The sequence below is a fragment of the Oncorhynchus gorbuscha genome, linkage group LG02 (assembly GCF_021184085.1).
Source record: "Oncorhynchus gorbuscha isolate QuinsamMale2020 ecotype Even-year linkage group LG02, OgorEven_v1.0, whole genome shotgun sequence".
NCBI classification, from domain to species: Eukaryota; Metazoa; Chordata; class Actinopteri; order Salmoniformes; family Salmonidae; genus Oncorhynchus; species Oncorhynchus gorbuscha.
Window position 1 is genome coordinate 112,129,196 of NC_060174.1, and position 21,269 is coordinate 112,150,464.

The window sequence follows — 21,269 nt, forward strand, 5'->3', positions numbered from 1 at the left end:
TGGAGGGCAACAACCCAGCTGCAGGACCGCTACCTCCGCCTTTGTGCAAGGAGGAGCAGGAGGAGCACTGCCAGAGCCCTGCAAAATGACCTCCAGCAGGCCACAAATGTGACAGAGGAGCCTCGTAAAGTAGAATTTACAGGTCTGTGAGAGCCAGAAATCTTGCTTGTTTGTATGTGACCAAATACATATTTTCCACCATAATTTGCAAATAAATTCATTAAAAATCCTACAATGTGATTTTCTGGATTTTTTTTGTCTGTCATCGTTGAAGTGTACCTATGATGAAAATTACAGGCCTCTCCTATCTTTTTAAGTGGGAGAACTTGCACAATTGGTGGCTGACTAAATACTTTTTTGCCGCACTGTATCTACTTTCTCTATTATATTACAGCAGACTAGCTAGATCTGCTGTCTCTACTATTTTATGACATACCAGCTAGATCTACTGTCTCTATTAAAATACGACAGAAAAGCCAGATCTACTGTCTCTACTATATTATGACAGACCAGCTAGATCTACTGTCGCTATTATATTATGACAGACCAGCTAGATCTACTGTCGCTATTATATTATGACAGACCAGCTAGATCTACTGTCTCTATTATATTATGACATACCAGCTAGATCTACTGTCTCTATTCTATTATGACAGACCAGCTAGATCTACTGTCGCTATTATATTATGACAGACCAGCTAGATCTACTGTCGCTATTATATTATGACAGACCAGCTAGATCTACTGTCTCTATTATATTATGACAGACCAGCTAGATCTACTGTCGCTATTATATTATGACAGACCAGCTAGATCTACTGTCTCTATTATATTATGACAGACCAGCTAGATCTACTGTCTCTACTATATTATGTCAGACCAGCTACATCTACTATATCTATTATATTATGACAGACCAGCAAGATCTACTGTCTCTATTATATTATGACAGATCAGCAAGATCTACTGTCTCTACTATATTATGACAGACCAGCCAGATCTACTGTCTTTATTATATTATGACAGACCAGCTGTCTTCTGTCTAAATCTACTGTCTCTTATCAATTATGACATACCAGCTAGAGCTACTGTCTCTATTAAATTATGACAGCCCAGCTAGATATACTGTCTCTATTACATTATGACAGACCAGCAAGATCTACTGTCGCTATTATATTATGACAGACCAGCTAGATCTACTGTCGCTATTATATTATGACAGACCAGCTAGATCTACTGTCGCTATTATATTATGACAGACCAGCTAGATCTACTGTCGCTATTATATTATGACAGACCAGCTAGATCTACTGTCTCTATTATATTATGACATACCAGCTAGATCTACTGTCTCTATTCTATTATGACAGACCAGCTAGATCTACTGTCTCTACTATATTATGTCAGACCAGCTACATCTACTATATCTATTATATTATGACAGACCAGCAAGATCTACTGTCTTTATTATATTATGACAGACCAGCTGTCTACTGTCTAAATCTACTGTCTCTTATCTATTATGACATACCAGCTAGAGCTACTGTCTCTATTAAATTATGACAGCCCAGCTAGATATACTGTCTCTATTACATTATGACAGACCAGCTAGATCTACTTTCTCAATTATATTATGACAGACGAGCTAGATCTAGTGTCTCTATTATATTATGAAATACCAGCTAGATCTTCTGTCTCTATGATATTATGACATACCAGCTAGATCTACTGTCTCTATTACAGTATGACAGACCAGCTACATCTACTGTCTATACTATATTATGACAGGCCAGCTAGATCAACTGTATCTATTATATTCTGACAAACCAGCTAGAACTACTGTCCGATTTATATTATGACAGAAAAGATAAATCTACTCTCAATTATATTATTGCAAACCAGCTAGATGTACTGTCTCAAATATATTACGACAGACCAGAACAGACCAGACCAGCTAGATGTACTGTCTCTAATATATGATGACAGACCTGCTAAATCTACTGTCACAATTATATTATGACAAACTAACTAGATATTCTGTCTCTGTTATATTATTGCAGACCAGCTAGATCTACTGTCTCAAATATATTACGAGAGACCAGAACAGACCAGACCAGCTAGATGTTCTGTCTCTATTATATGATGGCAGACCTGCTAGATCTACTGTCTCAATTCTATTATGACAGACCTGCTAGATCTACTGTCTCTACTATATTATGTCAGACCAGCTACATTTACATCATTACATTTAAGTCATTTAGCAGACGCTCTTATCCAGAGCGACTTACAAATTGGTGCATTCACCTTATGACATCCAGTGGAACAGTCACTTTACAATAGTGCATCTAAATCTTAAAGGGAGGGGGGGTGAGAGGGAATACTTATCCTATCCTAGGTATTCCTTAAAGAGGTGGGGTTTCAGGTGTCTCCGGAAGGTGGTGATTGACTCCGCTGTCCTGGCGTCGTGAGGGAGTTTGTTCCACCATTGGGGGGCCAGAGCAGCGAACAGTTTTGACTGGGCTGAGCGGGAGCTGTACTTCCTCAGTGGTAGGGAGGCGAGCAGGCCAGAGGTGGATGAACGCAGTGCCCTTGTTTGGGTGTAGGGCCTGATCAGAGCCTGGAGGTACTGAGGTGCCGTTCCCCTCACAGCTCCGTAGGCAAGCACCATGGCCTTGTAGCGGATGCGAGCTTCAACTGGAAGCCAGTGGAGAGAACGGAGGAGCGGGGTGACGTGAGAGAACTTGGGAAGGTTGAACACCAGACGGGCTGCGGCGTTCTGGATGAGTTGAAGGGGTTTAATGGCACAGGCAGGGAGCCCAGCCAACAGCGAGTTGCAGTAATCCAGACGGGAGATGACAAGTGCCTGGATTAGGACCTGCGCCGCTTCCTGTGTGAGGCAGGGTCGTACTCTGCGGATGTTGTAGATCATGAACCTACAGGAACGGGCCACCGCCTTGATGTTGGTTGAGAACGACAGGGTGTTGTCCAGGATCACACCAAGGTTCTTAGCGCTCTGGGAGGAGGACACAATGGAGTTGTCAACCGTGATGGCGAGATCATGGAACGGGCAGTCCTTCCCCGGGAGGAAGAGCAGCTCCGTCTTGCCGAGGTTCAGCTTGAGGTGGTGATCCGTCATCCACACTGATATGTCTGCCAGACATGCAGAGATGCGATTCGCTACCTGGTCATCAGAAGGGGGAAAGGAGAAGATTAGTTGTGTGTCGTCTGCATAGCAATGATAGGAGAGACCATGTGAGGTTATGACAGAGCCAAGTGACTTGGTGTATAGCGAGAATAGGAGAGGGCCTAGAACAGAGCCCTGGGGGACACCAGTGGTGAGAGCGCGTGGTGAGGAGACAGATTCTCGCCACGCCACCTGGTAGGAGCGACCTGTCAGGTAGGACGCAATCCAAGCGTGGGCCGCGCCGGAGATGCCCAACTCGGAGAGGGTGGAGAGGAGGATCTGATGGTTCACAGTATCGAAGGCAGCCGATAGATCTGGAAGGATGAGAGCAGAGGAGAGAGAGTTAGCTTTAGCAGTGCGGAGCGCCTCCGTGATACAGAGGAGAGCAGTCTCAGTTGAATGACTAGTCTTGAAACCTGACTGATTTGGATCAAGAAGATCATTCAGAGAGAGATAGCGGGAGAGCTGGCCAAGGACGGCACGTTCAAGAGTTTTGGAGAGAAAAGAAAGAAGGGATACTGGTCTGTAATTGTTGACATCGGAGGGATTGAGTGTAGGTTTTTTCAGAAGGGGTGCAACTCTCGCTCTCTTGAAGACGGAAGGGACGTAGCCAGCGGTCAGGGATGAGTTGATGAGCGAGGTGAGGTAAGGGAGAAGGTCTCCGGAAATGGTCTGGAGAAGAGGGGAGGGGATAGGGTCAAGCGGGCAGGTTGTTGGGCGGCCGGCCGTCACAAGACGCGAGATTTCATCTGGAGAGAGAGGGGAGAAAGAGGTCAGAGCACAGGGTAGGGCAGTGTGAGCAGAACCAGCGGTGTCGTTTGACTTAGCAAACGAGGATCGGATGTCGTCGACCTTCTTTTCAAAATGGTTGACGAAGTCGTCTGCAGAGAGGGAGGAGGGGGGGGAGGGGGAGGAGGATTCAGGAGGGAGGAGAAGGTGGCAAAGAGCTTCCTAGGGTTAGAGGCAGATGCTTGGAATTTAGCGTGGTAGAAAGTGGCTTTAGCAGCAGAGACAGAGGAGGAAAATGTAGAGAGGAGGGAGTGAAAGGATGCCAGGTCCGCAGGGAGGCGAGTTTTCCTCCATTTCAGCGAAACCCTTTCCGCTCGGAGTTTTCCTCCTGTATTGAACACAGATCATCCCGTCTTCAATTTTATAGATTATTTACATTAAATATCTAAAGTTGTATTACAAAAGTAGTTTGAAATGAAAGTTTTCAGGTAACTTTTGAAATATTTTGTCGTCACGTTTCGCAAGTTGGAACTGGTGTTTTTCTGGATCAAATGCGCCAAATAAATGGACATTTTGGATATATATCAATGGAATTAATCGAACAAAAGGACCATTTGTGATGTTTTTGGGACATATTGGAGTGCCAACAAAAGAATCTCGTCTAAGGTAAGGCATGAATTATATTTTTATTTCTGCATGCAAGGTTGAAATATGCTTTTCTCTCTTTGTTTACAATGGTGCTATCCTGAGATAATAGCATCGTTTGCTTTCGCCGAAATTTGAAATCTGACATGTTGGCTGGATTCACAACAAGTGTAGCTTTAATTTGGTATCTTGCATGTGTGATTTCATGAAAGTTAGATTTTTAAAGTAATTTATTTGAAGTTTATCAAAGATTCTCTGTAATTGGTATTACAATTTGTAAGTCGCTCTGGATAAGAGCGTCTGCTAAATGACTTAAATGTAAATTACGCTATTAAACTGATTAATCATGTAACTGTAATTAACTAGGAAGTCGGGGCACCAAGGAAAAGATTCAGATTACAAAGTTATAATTCCTAAGGTCCAGCCAACTAGAGTATACAGGTCGGAGTGGCCATATCAATACAATTGACATTTTCTTCACACTGTTCTAATGAAAGTACATTTCCATAATATCAGCTATCTTCCATAAATGTCGAACAAGGATTGAACCCATGTGCTTCAGTTTACAAAAACAGATGACTTAGCACATATATTTCCTTCTTAGAATGTCAACATTCTAGAAAGTGGGAGTTGTGCAAAAGCTAATTTAACAACTAAAGATACTCAGAGAATTAACTTCAGACCGCAGACATTTCAAGTATTGACTCTAACGTAGAGACACATCCCCTTACTATATAATAGCTGTGTTGCCATATTGACACAACTAGCTCTTTCTACGAAGCCCTCCAGTGAAAAAACATTACCATGGTACCAGCTATCTTTCAGTAAGGAACCCATGATCTTCAGGTTACAAGACCAATGCCTTCCCGCTTGACCACCATGCCACTCTATGGAGGAAGAGGGTTAGGGTTACGGTTAGGTTTAGGGTTAGTTTCTAGTTGAGGCAGTTGATCCACTTCCATCTCTGACACGTGGAAGCCATAGTGGGGGACGGGAAATGGGTATACTCCACAGCATTGACGCGCAGGCCAGGGGGGTCCGGGCACACCCGGCCAAAGTTGTAGACCCCATGGTTGCCTACTTGTAGATTAACCCGTTGGTTGGGTTAAAGACTGTCTGTCCGTAGGGTTAGGTATAGTTTTTAGAATGGTTAGGGTAAGGTATCGTTTTTAGAATGATTAAGGTTATGGTTAAGGTTAGGGTAAGGTATAGTTTTTAGAATGGTTAAGGTTAGGTTTAGGTAGGTCTGTCAACTCGACGTAGGATCAGGCAAAACCCTTGAGTTGCGTACCTTGTGCAGGTCCGGACCTCAGTTGGTTGCCATGTGTCCCTGTCGAGTGGTTAGTCCTTGAACTGCCAATGGTTTGAGCAGACAAAAACCCAGAAGGAGAGCCCTCTCTACGGTTGTCATGCATCCGCCCTTGGAGTTCAGTCCTGTGTTTCGGTAGGTGTATGGAGGGTTTAGGATCAGGCAAACCTTCTCTGGCTTTTGTATCGTATGTCTGCCAGGAGTCACAGTTGATTGCCATGAGTCCATCCCCACCATCTCAGTCGTAGGTAATTCAGTGGTTTGGGTGATAGTGACCCGTGGAGCTACTCCCTTCCAGGATCGTAGTGTTCCAGTGGTATGTCAACCCTAGACAGTGAATTTTTCATGGTCCAGGTAAAAAAAACAGTGGATTGGTTGTCCAGGCTTAGTGTGGCGGGGTAAGGGGTCCCCCAGTGAAAAATGGTTCTGTGGGATCCAATTCTCCGCCAGACATTATCTGGGCACCCCAGGGATTACACGGCCGACGCAAATCCTCCAGCCGTAGCGCCTGATCCAAAAGCCCCACTTTTCGATGAGTGAACTGCCCCAACTCGCTAGGATGAAACACGCGCTACTGAACATACTGCCAATCCAATTCTAAACTGGGGTAGATAGTCGTCCAGCGCGGTACGCGAGTCTCCTGTATTTGTGGAGTTGGGAGGGTTGAGCCGATTGGTCTGCCAACAGGACCCCGAGAGGTCCCGAAGGAGTCCGGTCCATCCATTTCCTCCTGTATTCTTGCTTGGTATATGGAAGGGCCTAATTGCTTAGGGTGTAATCGCTGCGGGGGAGTCGCCAAGGTTGGGGTCCCCAGAGTAGTTGGACAAAAAAAGTTCTCGTCCGTTGGGGGTGCTGGTGGGTATCTTCAAAAAGGTTTTTTAGAAGGATGGTGGGTTAGTGAGTTTTTTTTTAGGGTTAGCCCAAACCCTAGCTCTTTTTGTTAAATTTGGTTTATTTGTGTTCTATTTTATTGTTTCTTTTTGTCAAGGGTCCATGGTCATGGTAACCCTTAGTTCCAGAAACAAAAAAAAATCAAAATGATAGATATATATATATATATTTTTTTATAATGTGTAAGTAAAGTAACTATAGTGTTATTGGAGTTCTATTTTTGTGGTCTAAATGACCCCCTATTTTTTATATATGGGATGTGGGGTGTGTAAGGTGCGGGTGCAGTGTATATCCAGGCGTTCCTCCGCTGTACTGGAAGCCTCAGTGGTGGTCCAGCCCGTGGTAGTGGTGTTGGTCCTGGAGGGTAAAGGGGGGTCCATCATTGGTCCGTGAGTTCCGGTGAGATTCTTTGGTTTCTACATTGTGGTTTTTATTTTAGAGGTGGCTGCTGACCAAGGAATCCTTGAGGTTTTTGTTCCTTTTGAAGGCCAGGATGGGTATGTGAAGAGGGAGTAGATGTTTGGACTTGAGTCTTTTTTGGATGCGAGTAGCCACTCGGAAGCTGGGTGAGTTCTAGGTTGTGATGTTGGGTATGATTTGGTGGTTTCCTTTGGTTTGTCCTTTCTGTGTGTGTCTCCCGGTGTGGTGTTTGGCCTTTGAGTGCTGAGCGGGTATATCCTGTTTTTGTTTAAGGCTTTGGAGAGGGTGTGTGTAGCAGTTTTGAGGTCTTTGGGTTGGATGCATATCCTGTGGAATTGTGATTTTAATATGCCTCCCCTGGTGTGTGGAGGATGGAAGCTGGTAGCATGCAGGAGGGCATGTGTGTCTGTTTTTTTAAAGTACATTTTGGTGTCCAGTCTGCCTTTCCTGATGAGGTTGGGTCCTTTGTAGGTGACGGTGTCCAAGAAGTGTACTTCAGAGCGGTTTAGTACGTGCGTCAAGTGGATGGAGGGGTGGTGGTTGTTGAGAATAGCGGTAAATTGTACAAATTCTGCTGCGCGCTGTGTTGCCATATACCCTATATATCATTCAGTTATCGGTAGAAGCGGAATGGTTTAAGTGGGCATAGTGGGTAAACGGTGTTTTCCCATTCTGCTAAGTAGATGTCTGAGTATGCCGGTGCAAATCTTTCCCCCATGGCTACTCCTTTGACCTGTAGGTAGGTGCTGCCGTTGAATTCGAAGTCGTTGCGGCTAAGTGCTATTTCGAGGAGACGTAGGAGGTGGTCATTTGGTCTACCTGGTAGTGGGTATTTTTGTAGGTAGGTTCTGACCGCTGTGAGTCCTGTTTCTAATTCGATGTTGGTGTAGAGGCTCTCGATGTCCATGGTGAAGAGGAAGTCTTTAGTGGTTACTGGTGTGTTGGCGATTCTGTCTGGGGTATCTTTGAGGTAGCTGTTGTGTTTGGAAGCTAGGGAGCGTAGGTGTATGTCAATCCATTGTGATATGCCGTATGTTTCGCTTCCACAGTCCGAGATGATGGGCCTCCCTGGAGGTACTTCAAATGGGAGAGGCCAGGAGGGGTGTTTGTGGATTTTGGGGAGTAGGTAGAAGCACCTGCTCCTAGTGCGTTTGTCCCCTGTGAGGTAGTCCCGTTGCCTTTTGGTGATGTGGTTTTGTCGTTCTAATTGTATGAGCTCTCTTTTGATGAGTGCTGCAGATCGGAGGTAGATAGGTCCCTGTATTTTCTGGTAGAATTCCGTGTTTTGGAGTTGTCTAGCTGCTTCGAGGAGGTATTGTTCGGTGTCCAAGATGACAATTGCTGAGCCTTTGTCCGCTGGTTTTATGATGGAGGAGTTGTTTTTCAGTAGTTTTAGTGCTGTGGTTTCCTCCCTTGTGAGGTTGTGGGTGGGTTCCGGGTAGAAGGAGGTGGTATTGAAGGTGTCCCAGTCTTATTAATAATTTCCCTTATCAGGGGAGGTAGGTCTTCGTTTTGGGGGACCCAGCCTGAGGGTGTCCGTAGCCGTGCTAGTTTGTCCCCGTGGTCTGTGGTTCCGTGTGGTAGGGGTTCCCGATAATGAAAACATTTAACTACTTTGAGTTTGTTGTGGTAGTTGTTGATTTCCGTTTGCAGTGTGGTGCGGGTACGGTTCCCGTTTTTGGTGGTAGGGATGTAGGTGAGGCCTCTGCGTAGGAGGCTGAGTTCTGTAGGGGTGAAGGAGCGTGACAGGTTGATAACCTTGGAGCCTTTAATAGCTGGTACTGTGTTGGTGGATATCAGGGGTGGTGTTGGTGAGTCTCTCCCTGTTTCAGGAGTAGGTGCTGGTTGTCTATCCCTCTGGATGATCTGCTTATTTTGGGAGGGTGGTCCTGTGGTGGAGGGTATGTATTTTTCCGTATTTTCTGTTTGGTAGTAAAGGATGGTGTTGTCTTCAGCGTGGGTATGTGCGTACTCCCCCTGGTCAGGGTAAGAGAGGTAATGTGCTATGTGGTGTGGTGTTTCCACCATTTCCAGATGGGTGTGGCTGTCGTGGGGGTCCAGTGGAGGCAGCCATGGAGGGTGTGGAATTTGGTTGTAGGTAGAAGAGGGATGTATGGGTGGTTTTTGATGTATCTGTTGAGGATGTCCAGAATAATTTTCTCCTCAAGTGGCATTTTCGGGGAGTGGTGGATCAGCGGGATGAATATGTCCGCGTTGGGGAAGGCTAAGGTAATATAATATAATAATATAATATAATATAATAATATAATAATAATATATGCCATTTAGCAGACGCTTTTATCCAAAGTGGCCGTGTAGTAGAGGTTGGAGATGTTGGCGTGGTGTTTGGTGGCGTTCCCTTGTTCCCTGTTGTTGAGGCCGAAGGAGAGGATTCATTTGGTGACTGGTGGGGGTTCTCCCTTGGGTAGGAGGAGTTTAATCATCCCTGCACGTGTTCGATGCCGGCTCCTGGATAGGCTTTGATTTGGGTCTGGTCCGGATAGATGAGGGGTAGTTTGCAGATGTTTGAGTCGCCCATGATGAGAATTGGTCGGAGTGGTTTGATTCTCCAACCGCTTTCGTTTCCTTTAGGGGGGATTTCTCCTGAAGTGGCTGTTTGCCGAGTTGGGTGGTGTCAGTTCCGATGGTGTCCCTGGGAGATCTGAGGGTGGGGTAGATGTCGACGTGGGTTCCGAGACGCTGTTCACGCTGGTAGAGGGTTGGGGGGTGGTAGTTGCCCTATCTGTGGGTTGGTGGTGTTTCAGTAGCGGCCTCCGTGATTGTGGGGGGGGGGGGTCAGAGGATTGGTGGGGTCTCTTCCATGGGTTTCGTGGAGTATTCCTGTGGTTTGGTGTCGTGTGGAGAGGAGGAATCTCTGCCCGTAGGGGTTCGTTGTACGAAGGTGACCCAAGTGTTGTCCTGGTGTAGGGTTGTGGGTCGTGAGGTGGTAGCGGGGGTGTTGAGTTTTTCCACCTGCATTCATGAGTTCCTCGTCCTCGATGACGTTGATCTCCAACAGGTGCTGTGGGGATGGTGGCTGGTAGGGGTGTAGTGGTGAGAGTGGTGGTCCTGAGAGTGCGGATGGATTGGTGGTTAACACCTGGAAGGTGGGGAGGTTTAGGGCCATGGCTGCCCATTTGTTGATGGTCTCTTCTATCCCCTGGGATTGGGGAGGACGGTTCTTCTTTATCATCTGTGGTTACGTGGCTGGCCAAGGATTTCCGTGGCTTGGATAAGCCCTTTGGAATGTGCTGTGGCTGGGTTGTAACCTGCTCCAGCTGATTTGCATGACATTCCACCCTGGTTTGGGTATGGGATGGCATAGAAAGATCAGGGGCCACCTTAGCACTCTGCCTCTGCTCCTTTCCCTCAATCACCCTGGTCAGGGTATGATCTTGGGTTAGGTTAGGAGGGTTTGTGTTCCCTGAAGGGAGCCCTCCCTGTGCCACCCTGGTCAAGGTATGGCTGGGTCTCTGGGTCCTCAGGTATGGTGGGGGTAAGCCGCTTTCTGTAAAAGGGTGCCTTGGTCTACGGTGTTGGGTTGGGGAAATGTTTTTCCCTGGAGTGGTGTTGGATGTTGGATCCCGAAGAGAGGGCGTAATAGCTTCTTCCGAGGGGTTCCATTCCGATGTAAGGCGTCTGTTGGTTCATGGCGGTGAGGTGCTCCTGGTGTGTGTTGTTGGTATGGCTACGTCGTCCTCGTCCTGGCTGTTGAGTTGGCTGCGGGTAAGCGGTGGCTTAAATTGGCTCAGGTCTCTGGTTAGCCAGTTCCCGTAGAAGTTGGGGAGTGAGTCTCTAATATCCTGTAGTAGGCGGTCCAGGAGTGATCCGCTGAGGAGCTTCTTGGCCCATAGAATGCCTACGTACCAGGTTTCCTGCCAGTCGGAGCATGATGGTGTGTTGCAGAGTGAGGCGTACGTTTTGGCTACCTCCTCCCTGTAGTGATGTAGGGTTAAGGTTAGGGTTAGGAGAAAATTGCCCTTCAAGAGGACTATATACACGGGCACCTGTTCTCTAATTCTATTGCTCCTAAGGATACATAATTGTTCTACAGGAAATTGGGAGGTATTCCCCAAGAGCAGGGGTTATGGTTCATACCGGAAGGGAAGCAAATTAAATGAACCTTTTCCTCCATGAGGATAACCCCCCAGGCAATGCATCGATCCCTGCTCCCTAATTCCCAGGCTCTACAGGATGCCTCTTTATGGAGCCCGAGTTCCAGTTTAAGAATCCGGTTTAGGGTTAGGCTGGTTAATCTCTATCAGGCCTGAAGGGATTCCTTATGTCCACATTTTGAGTCCAATGGGTTAGGCTTAAGGTTAGGGTTAGTTTTAAGGGCCTGGGTTCGAATTCAAGTCAGAATCTAGGTCAAGGTTCAGGATTAGGGATTAGAGCTTGAAGTGGGGTTAAGGTCAGGATTATGTTCAGGGTCAGGATTAGATCTGAGGTTATTGTCAGGGCTGAGGTTAGATTCAGGATTGGGGTTAAGGTTAGAGCTAGGGTGGGGATTGCTACAGTTAAGGGTGAGGTTAAGGTCAGGGTTAGGGTCAGGGTTCTAGTCAAAATTAGATTTTAGGATTAGGTTTAGGCTTATAGGGTTAAAGTTAAGGTTAGGGTTAGAGTTAATGTTTAGGGTTAGGAAAGAATTGCCCTGGGATTAGGGTTTATTAAGGTGGGGTTGAAATTAGGATTCTATTTAAGGTCAGGTTTAGATCTGAGGTTATTGTCAGGGCTGAGGTTAAATTTAGGATTGGGGTTAAGGTTAGAGCTAGGGTGGGGATTGCTACAGTTAAGGGTGAGGTTAAGGTCAGGGTTAGGGTTAGGGTTATAGTCAGAATTAAAATGAGGTTTTAGGTTTAGGATTAGCCTTATAGTTAGGGAGAGCCAAGGGGTTAGGCTTGGGGTCCAAATTAGACCTAAATTTGAGGCTGGGGTTGAAATTAGGTTCGGTATTGGGGCCGAAGTTTGGGGTTTAGGGGTTAGGGATTGAAATAGACTTAAGGTTAAGATTGTGGTTAAGATTAGGAATGTGATACTTGGGTAGGGTTTGGAGTGAGATTGCTCAGGTTAAGGTTAGGGTAAACTGGGATTAGGATGGTTCATGTTTAATGTTCAGATCAAGGTTGGGAGGGTTAGGGTCTCTAATACTTTTCATTAAGACCTGTGGGATTACAAGTACCCACTTTTTTGATCCACTTCGCTCCTTGATCTGTCTCTATTTTAGCGACCACCCTTGGTTAGATTCCAACCCTGCTATTCTTAACTGGGCTACTGGATGAGATCTAAAGTGGGTGTATAATGTGGTTTTAACTGACTCTTTACTTATATGATATAGGTGTTGTTTTAGTCTGGCTTCCAGGGAGTTCCTAGTGTCTCCAATATACAATTTCCCACATTTCAGACACTCAATTCCATATACAATGTTGGTGGTCTTCAATTGGAATCCCTCCCACACTGGGGCCCCTAAACCCGACCATTTATTCTGAATATATTTAACTTGTCTAAAGTGTGGTCCCCGCCGCACCAGCTTCTCCTTGAATCCAGAGTGTACCAGCACATCTTTCAAATTTTTATTTCGCCGATATGCTGATATTACTCTGAACTGTTGGAGGGTGTCCCCATCCTCCCTTGTCTGCTTAAAATTATCCTTCACTATGGAATTAAACTTCATAGAAGACTGTGAATACGTGGTGACAAATGGGATAATACAGCCATCATTGTTAGTCCTCCCATGTGAAGGTTCCGTTGCCACCATAGTGTTCACCTCCACTCTTATAGTGCGGAGGAAACGTTTTGAGTATCCTCTGGGTCTAAGAGCCTTAAAAAGTATTCCTATAGCCTCATTTACATGCTTTTCCTGTGTACAAATCCTATGAAATCTTATAAGCTGCGACTTTATCAACCCTCTGTAGGTGTGTTTTGGGTGAAAACTGGATTTATGTAAGAGGGAATGAGTTTCCGTGGGTTTAAAATAAACCTTTGTTGCTAATTGCTTCAGGTTATCACTCCCCTCTACAAAAAATACCTCTGTATCCAAACATTTCACAGCATTTCACAGTAAGGTCTACACTGTTGGTTAAGGGCTTGTCAGTCAGCATTTCACAGTAAGGTCTACACTGTTGGTTAAGGGCTTGTCAGTCAGCATTTCACAGTAAGGTCTACACTTGTATTTGGTGCATGTGACAAAGTTTGATATAAGTATTCAGACCCTCTACTCAGTACGTTGTTGAAGCACCTTTGGCAGCGATTACAGCATTGAGTCTTCTTGGGTATGATGCTACAAGCTTGGCTCACCTGTATTTGGGTAGTTTCTGCGTACAGCTTCAAGGCCTCTCCATCCTCCTGCTGGTTCCAGCTCCGTCACAATGCAGTTGGACAGTGAAGATGAAAAGGATTTCCTTGCCAATCTATGATTCATCATATGTACAGTACGTACGCAAGGAGTGGACTTTCTGGAACTGGTGGAGAGACAGCTGATGGTGGCAGTGTGAGTGAGAACAGTGCCAATATCTGGAGGAAACCATGGAGCAGCTAGCCTGCCAAGCAGCACAACAATCTGGAGAGAGATGCCGAGCACACACATTATTTGAGTTAAGCTGCTTGTTCAATAAGATAGCATATATACCTTGTTATTAGCTTGTATCTATAATTGTTGATCAGTTAGGTAGCATGTTTACTACCAATGCACTGCTTAAAACTATAATTGTTCAGAATGTGTTGGTTTACTAGTTAAGAAAATAAATAAAATCAAATTGTTCAATAATGTGTAACTGTATAATAAACACAGAAATCCCAAAACCTAGAAACATTTACATTTACATTTAAGTCATTTAGCAGACGCTCTTATCCAGAGCGACTTACAAATTGGTGCATTCACCTTATGACATCCAGTGGAACAGCCACTTTACAATAGTGCATCTAAAAAAGGAACATAGACAACCCACCCAACTCAAGCCCTGACCATACTAAAACAAAGACATAACAAATGATCTCAGGTCAGAAGGTGACACATGCAGGACAAGCGAACGGGGGAGCACTTTGATGTCTTGTTCTCAAAAGCAGCTGCTATGGCAACAAAGTTGGACCAACAACCTATTCAGATGCCTCACATCCGCAAACTTTCAAAGCGTTACACCGGTCAGGCTGCAGCCCAGTGAATACTCAGCCCACATCCATCCTGATGCCCAGTTCTACAATACCTTGGACACAGTGAATACTCAGCCCATATCCATCCAGAATTGAATTCAAGACTTCTGCAGGTGCAGCTGGCCATGTTTGGGACTAATTATACATATCAAACGAGCTCAGATGTTGCTGGCATTATTGGGGAAATGGTGCCAGAGGTGAAAGGTCTCTTCAGTCAGGTGGAAGCTTTAGTAAGGCGTCTGCTGGTCGTCCCTGCCTCCTCTGTCGAGGCTGAGAGGAGTTTTAGTGCCCCGGGGAGGCTTAAGACATGGCTTAGATCATCCATGAGTCAAACAAGGCTGAATAATGTGGCCATGTGGTACGTGCACTAGCAGAAAGTGGACAGACTGGACCTGGACAGGTTTAATGGAAGCCTTCACTTAGATCCAGTGGTGAACCGTGACTATAGGACCTCGGCTTTCAGAGGGACCAAAAATCTTCCAATACGTTGTGTCAAACTATAAAATCATAAAAATAACAGAAAACATAGCATCACTTAATGTGCCCGACATTATAAAGTCTGTAGTTGGGCCGTTCTAGTGAAGGAGGAGCTTTTTGATGACATTGTGAACGATGGCATTCACTCCAGTCGGCCCCATGAAGTCAGAACAATACAATAGCACAACTATTTCATTAACAAAATTAAATAAATTAAAGTTACAACACAACAATGTTTCACAGTCATGTGAGGTCCTGGTGGACCTAATGGATAATAGTACAATAATTTGTGCTTCGGCTCATTAAATGTGGTTAATGTAGGGCTCATTAAATGGGGTTAATGTAGGGTTCATTAAATGTGGTTAATGTAGGGCTCATTAAATGTGGTTAATGTAGGGTTCATTAAATGTGGTTAATGTAGGGCTCATTAAATGGGGTTAATGTAGGGCTCATTAAATGGGGTTAATGTAGGGCTCATTAAATGGGGTTAATGTAGGGCTCATTAAATGTGGTTAATGTAGGGCTCATTAAATGTGGTTAATGTAGGGCTCATTAAATGTGGTTAATGTAGGGCTCATTAAATGGGGTTAATGTAGGGCTCATTAAATGTGGTTAATGTAGGGCTCATTAAATGGGGTTAATGTAGAGTTCATTAAATGGGGTTAATGTAGAGTTCATTAAATGGGGTTAATGTAGGGCTCATTAAATGGGGTTAATGTAGGGCTCATTAAATGGGGTTAATGTAGAGTTCATTAAATGGGGTTAATGTAGGGCTCATTAAATGGGGTTAATGTAGGGCTCATTAAATGGGGTTAATGTAGGGTTCATTAAATGGGGTTAATGTAGGGCTCATTAAATGGGGTTAATGTAGGGCTCATTAAATGGGGTTAATGTAGGGCTCATTAAATGTGGTTAATGTAGGGTTCATTAAATGTGGTTAATGTAGGGTTCATTAAATGTGGTTAATGTAGGGCTCATTAAATGTGGTTAATGTAGGGCTCATTAAATGTGGTTAATGTAGGGTTCATTAAATGTGGTTAATGTAGGGTTCATTAAATGTGGTTAATGTAGGGCTCATTAAATGTGGTTAATATAGGGCTCATTAAATGTGGTTAATGTAGGGCTCATTAAATGGGGTTAATGTAGGGCTCATTAAATGTGGTTAATGTAGGGCTCATTAAATGTGGTTAATGTAGGGCTCATTAAATGGGGTTAATGTAGGGCTCATTAAATGTGGTTAATGTAGGGCTCATTAAATGTGGTTAATGTAGGGCTCATTAAATGTGGTTAATGTAGGGCTCATTAAATGTGGTTAATGTAGGGCTCATTAAATGTGGTTAATGTAGGGCTCATTAAATGGGGTTAATGTAGAGTTCATTAAATGTGGTTAATATTGGTCTCATCAGGCTCAGGTAGCATCAGATTAGAATGTTCATGCTGAATCAAAGCTCATCAAATCCAGACATTTATATGCGTTATAATGCTTTTGAATGACACTTCCAAGTTTTGGTGGAAATATTCAACCTTAATGCGCATACAGGTGGATTCACCAGACACCAATCAAGTAGCTTACATATACAGTATCTTCATTAGGCCTAATGGCATTTTATGAAGTTAGTTATAGTGACTGAGTAAGTCTAATTATAAAAGTAAGCCTCCAAAGTGCCATGTTTCTTAGTTTATTATGTGGAGGAAACATTTAGGCAGCCAGGACCATCCGCTCCTTAGCTCTCTTACTGCAGTCCAGTGCCATAGACATCTTTGAAGTTTGGCCTCTAGTAATTTAGGAGGGACACTTTATGAAGTCCTTCTCACAATGGACTTATCATACAAGGCACTACAGACAGATACAAAAAAAAAGACAGGCTATTTTTATTGTTCACGTTATTTTCGTTGACGATGGCTTGAAGTCAAGTCGTTCAACATTGAAATGCAGTTTTCTGTACCACACAGGACAACCAGGAAAAAGTGACGGTTGGTGGAACTCTGGCGCCACCAAGTGGACAATTGCTTCAGTTCGTTTGTGGCAGCAATGCTTCCAGATATACTTGATACAAGATCAAATGTTATGTCAATATTATTATCTCCAAATTGCCCCCCATTCCCCCCTCCCCACACGTAATATATTATTATTCCAATTTAGCTGTTGATCAGGTTAACGTGTTCTCTCATTTCTGATTGGAGGGCGGATGATCACGTGATCTTAGAACCTACAAATGTGTTACATTGTAACAGTCAAACGTGGTTATTCCTGGCGTTGATCAACTCCCCATCCACGCCACCATTTATTTAAAGCATTATATATTTTTTTATGGAAAACAAAAAGCATAGTGCTCATTTTGGTGTAATCATAACCGAATTTGACGTGTCGGAGAACTGCCACTTCGTCCCGAAATCATTGCAGGTATCGCTTCTCGGCCTTTTGGCTAAGATCAAGTGTAGTATCTGTTCTTATCAGTTTAATATCTGATACGTCCCCTATCTGGGGACCATATATTAAATTGATTTTTGGAATAGGGAGATGGAATAGGGGCTTGCTCCGTCCACTCCACGCATCGACCTGGTATTGCAGTACCTCCAGGAACGGTGCACCCCCTTTCATTGTAAAGAGAAATCAGACAGAGGAAGCAGAGTTGCTTCGTTGGTCTATATTGTATTTTCACAACATTGAGCAACTGTTTGAACGTTAAATGACGAGACAGGCATTGATGCGAGTGACCAGTCTTGTTCAGTACATCACAACACATCCGGGTATCTCAAGCACCCCGGTAAAACACAAGAGTTGCAGTAATGAACATTTACCAATAGATGGCATCACTGTGCCATCTTACACCCATAACATCTTCCAGGACAGGAGGTGTCAATTCACTAACAAAACAAACCTAGTAACAATTTCCAACATTAACAGTTTAGTATCATTTATTTATTTTTCTCAGGTAACAATAACACATTTTGATATTCTCTTCACTTGTATCTCTGTCTGTCAACAATCCCTAATGGGAAACCTACAGATTAAGTCTTTTTGGTGGCTGGCCCAGACGCCCGCAGCGTGAAAAGACAGGGGGCTTGTCTGCGAGGACTGCGGGTTCCCGCACAGGCGTGTCACCTGAACGTCTAAGGGGAGAATTGATGGGCGAGGGAGCGGCCGACCTGTGATCCCCTGGCTCTTTGCCCAGTGCCTCAGGCCACATGTGACTTGCTGGGGTTCTGTCTTTTGTTATGCGACCCCTTTGGCCATCAGGGTTCGGAATAGGTGCTGGCTCAGCAATCCGAAGGTCAACCCTGTTACGACGGTACATTGATCCATTCACTTCGACCAAGTAGGAGCGTGGTGCCACTTTATGTACACAGGATCCGAGTCTCCAGAGGCCTGTCCGGTCCCCTGGTAGTGGCTTCATTCGCACTGTTTCACCCACCATGAGCTCAGGTCTTTTGCTGATTTGTCGAAGATGAACTTGGAGACCTGTCTTCTGTGACGTAGCTTCACCAGCACGCCCCCGCCCCTCTTCTTACCAGAAAGGTGTTTGTTTCTGTCGGCGCGATGCGTGGAGAAACCCGTTGGCTGCACCGCTTGGGATAGAGTCTCTCCAGTGAGCCATGTTTCCGTGAAGCACAGAACGTTAGTCTCTGATGTCCCTCTGGAATGCTACCCTTGCTCGGATTTCATGCAATTCATGCAATGTTCTTAGCAATGTTCAAAAGGTTAGAAAAGAAATCTCTTTCACCTTAGTCCTTTTCCAGGCATTAGTTCTCACTGGAGCTTCCTTTCAAGTGAAGTTGCAGTCCAAGAGGCCTTCATGTGCTAGATTCCATAGTACTGTCGTTGTATAGCTTGTTAGAAAAAAACATCTGTCAAGGGAAAAACAAACAAAAAACAGAGACCTGACGTTTCAGCATCATAGCTTTCTTCAGAGGTAATGAGTAGTCACCAACACCTGTGCTGATATGGGGAATTGAGGGGGCGGATCCCTTCTTACTGAGACATATGTATGGCTTAGTCCTCCGTCCATCCACCCCATTCTCCTCCCATCAACCGTCCCAATTTGGGTGGGTGTTTAATCATTGTGGCCTACTAGACCAACAAATTAAAACAATGAACATACTAAAACCATCCAGTCAAAAAAGTATTTTAAAACCCAAATAATGTATAATATGCCAGGCGCGGGCTAGGTTCAATGAGTAACAGACGAATCTGGTGTGCACTGGCACAGGCAACCCCTTTAGGATAAATGGTGAGACTTGTGTATTATATACTTTAAATGACTAGGGAAAGCTATAAAAGGAAGATCAAAGTAAGACATTAAAATAACCCTAAGGGACGTCACTCTGCCATTTTTAGGGAGGCTTTAAGCAATTTAGCAAACTAGCTGGCTAGCTTTATGGGTGTTGTGAAATGAGTATGAAATTGCAATTCTGGTTGTTTGCCAAAGCAGCAGTTACTCTGCTTGGTGTCCAGCAAAATTAAGGCAGTTTATACAATTTTAAAACATTACAATACATTCACAGATTTCACAACACACTGTGTGCCCTCAGGCCGCTACTCCACCACTACCAGGATGGGTATAATTTGTGGAATGTTCCAACAGAGCATGCTACTGGCCCTACAAAACTGCAACCTCAAGGTGGTGTATAAGCCAGGGCCAGAGATGTATGTGAGTGACACGCTCAGCAGGGCTACTGCATCAGGCACTCACACACGCTCCATGCATGAGCAACACGCAGTGTGCAGCTTACAAACAGAGCAAGTGGATGTTGAACACATCAACCGGGCTGACTACCTCAATGTTAACAGACAGATTGTTGACAGACAGAGATACAAGTGAAGAGAATATCAAAATGTGTTATTGTTACCTGAGAAAAATAAATAAATGATACTAAACTGTTAATGTTGGAAATTGTTACTAGGTTTGTTTTGTTAGTGAATTGACACCTCCTGTCCTATTTTATTAATTGGAAGATGTTATGGGTGTAAGATGGTACAGTGATGCCATCTGTTGGTAAATGTTCATTACTGCAACTCTTGTGTTTTACCGGGGTGCTTGAGATACCCGGATGTGTTGTGATGTACTGAACAAGACTGGTCACTCGCATCAATGCCTATGTCTCGTCATTTAAGGTTCAAACAGTCGCTCAATGTGAAAATACAATATAGACCAACGAAGCAACTCTGATTCCTCTTGTCTGATTTCTCTTTACAATGAAAGGGGGTGCACCGTTCCTGGAGGTACTGCAATACCAGGTCGATGCGTGGAGTGGACGGAGCAAGCCCCTATTCCATCTCCCTATTCCAAAAATCAATTTAATATATGGTCCCCAGATAGGGGACGTATCAGATATTAAACTGATAAGAACAGATACTACACTTGATCTTAGCCAAAAGGCCGAGAAGCGATACCTGCAATGATTTCGGGACGAAGTAGCCGTTCTCCGACAGGTCAAATTCGATTATGGTTACACCAAAATGAGCACTGTATGCTTTTTGTTTTCCATAAAAAAATATAATGCTTTAAATAAATGGTGGCATGGATGGGGAGTTGATCAACGCCAGGAATAATCACGTTTGACTGTTACAAAGTAACACATTTGTAGGTTCTAAGATCACGTGATCATCCGCCCTCCAATCAGAAATGAGAGAACACGTTAACCTGATCAACAGCTAAATTGGAATAATAATATATTACGTGTGGGGAGGGGGGGTGGGGGGCAATTTGGAGATAAGAATATTGACATAACATTTGATCTTGTATCAAGTATATCTGGTAGCATTGCTGCCACAAACGAACTGTAGCAATTGTCCACTTGGTGGCGCCAGAGTTCCACCGACCGTCACTTTTTCCTGGTTGTCCTGTGTGGTACAGAAAACTGTATTTCAATGTTGAACGACTTGACTTCAAGACATCGTCAACGAAAATAACGTGAACAATAAAAATAGCCTGTCTTTTTTGTATCTGTCTGTAGAGCCTTGTATGATAAGTCCATTGTGAGAAGGCCTTCATAAAGTGTCCCTCCTAAATTACGAGAGGCCAAACTTCAAAGATGTCTATGGCACTGGACTGTAGTAAGAGAGCTAAGGAGCGGATGGTCCTGGCTGCCTAAATGTTTCCTCCACATAATAAACTAAGAAACATGGCACTTTGGAGGCTTACTTTTATAATTAGACTTACTCAGTCACTATAACTAACTTCATAAAATGCCACTAGGCCTAATGAAGATACTGTATATGTATGTGGGCATCAGGATGGATGTGGGCTGAGTATTCACTGTGTCCAAGGTGTTGTAGACCTGGGCTCTATACAAAGACTTGGCATCATGATGGATGCGGGCTGATTATTCACTGGGCTGTAGCCTGACCGGTGTAACGCTTTGAAAGTTTGCTGATGTGAGGCATCTGAAAAGGTTGTTGGTCAAACTTTGTTGCCATAGTAGCTGCTTTTGTGAACAACACATCAAAGTGCTCCCCCGTTCGCT

General features: G+C 44.4%; 2 non-coding genes across 2 annotated transcripts; one reads left to right on the top strand and one right to left on the bottom strand.

The window, feature by feature from the left end:
• Window positions 1–17,207: 17,207 nt before the first annotated feature.
• Window positions 17,208–17,398, top strand: LOC124015856. The gene has a single exon (XR_006835243.1). It is a non-coding gene; the product is annotated as a U2 spliceosomal RNA (small nuclear RNA).
• A 2,605-nt stretch (window positions 17,399–20,003) lies between these two features.
• LOC124015862 lies at window positions 20,004–20,194 on the bottom strand. The gene has a single exon (XR_006835244.1). It is a non-coding gene; the product is annotated as a U2 spliceosomal RNA (small nuclear RNA).
• Between the last annotated feature and the right edge of the window lie 1,075 nt (window positions 20,195–21,269).